Below are 1,044 nucleotides of genomic sequence, written 5' to 3'. Positions count from 1 at the left end.
CAAACTAGCACATGCTAGGGTAGGACAAACTAGTACAGGCTAGGGTAGGACAAACTAGTACAGGGTAGGGTAGGACAAACTAGTACAGGCTAGGGTAGGACAAACTGAGACAAGGGTAGGACAAACTGAGACAAGGGTAGGACAAACTAGTACATGCTAGGGTAGGACAAACTAGTACAGGGTAGGGTAGGACAAACTAGTACAGGCTAGGGTAGGACAAACTGAGACAAGGGTAGGACAAACTGGTACAGGCTAGGGTAGGACAAACTAGTGCAGGCTAGGGTAGGACAAACTGAGACAAGGGTAGGACAAACTAGTACATGCTAGGGTAGGACAAACTAGTACAGGCTAGGGTAGGACAAACTGAGACAAGGGTAGGGTAGGACAAACTAGTGCAGGCTAGGGTAGGACAAACTAGTACAGGCTAGGGTAGGACAAACTAGTACAGGCTAGGGTAGGACAAACTAGTACAGGCTAGGGTAGGACAAACTAGTACATGCTAGGGTAGGACAAACTAGTACAGGCTAGGGTAGGACAAACTAGTACAGGCTAGGGTAGGACAAACTAGTACATGCTAGGGTAGGACAAACTAGTGCAGGCTAGGGTAGGACAAACTAGTACAGGCTAGGGTAGGACAAACTAGTACAGGCTAGGGTAGGACAAACTAGTACAGGCTAGGGTAGGACAGACTAGTACAGGCTAGGGTAGGACAGACTAGTACAGGCTAGGGTAGGACAAACTAGTACAGGCTAGTGTAGGACAAACTAGTACAGGCTAGGGTAGGACAAACTAGTACAGGCTAGGGTAGGACAAACTGAGACAAGGGTAGGACAGACTAGTACTGGCTAGGGTAGGACAGACTAGTACAGGCTAGTGTAGGACAAACTGGTACAGGCTAGGGTAGGACAAACTAGTGCAGGCTAGGGTAGGACAAACTGAGACAAGGGTAGGACAAACTAGTACAGGCTAGGGTAGGACAAACTAGTACAGGCTAGGGTAGGACAAATAGTACTGACTAGGGTAGGACAAACTAGTACAGGCTAG

The sequence above is a fragment of the Physella acuta genome, unplaced genomic scaffold (assembly GCF_028476545.2).
Source record: "Physella acuta isolate Inbredline_101_S28 unplaced genomic scaffold, ASM2847654v3 ptg001271l, whole genome shotgun sequence".
Lineage (NCBI taxonomy): Eukaryota > Metazoa > Mollusca > Gastropoda > Physidae > Physella > Physella acuta.
This window is presented reverse-complemented; position numbering follows the sequence as displayed.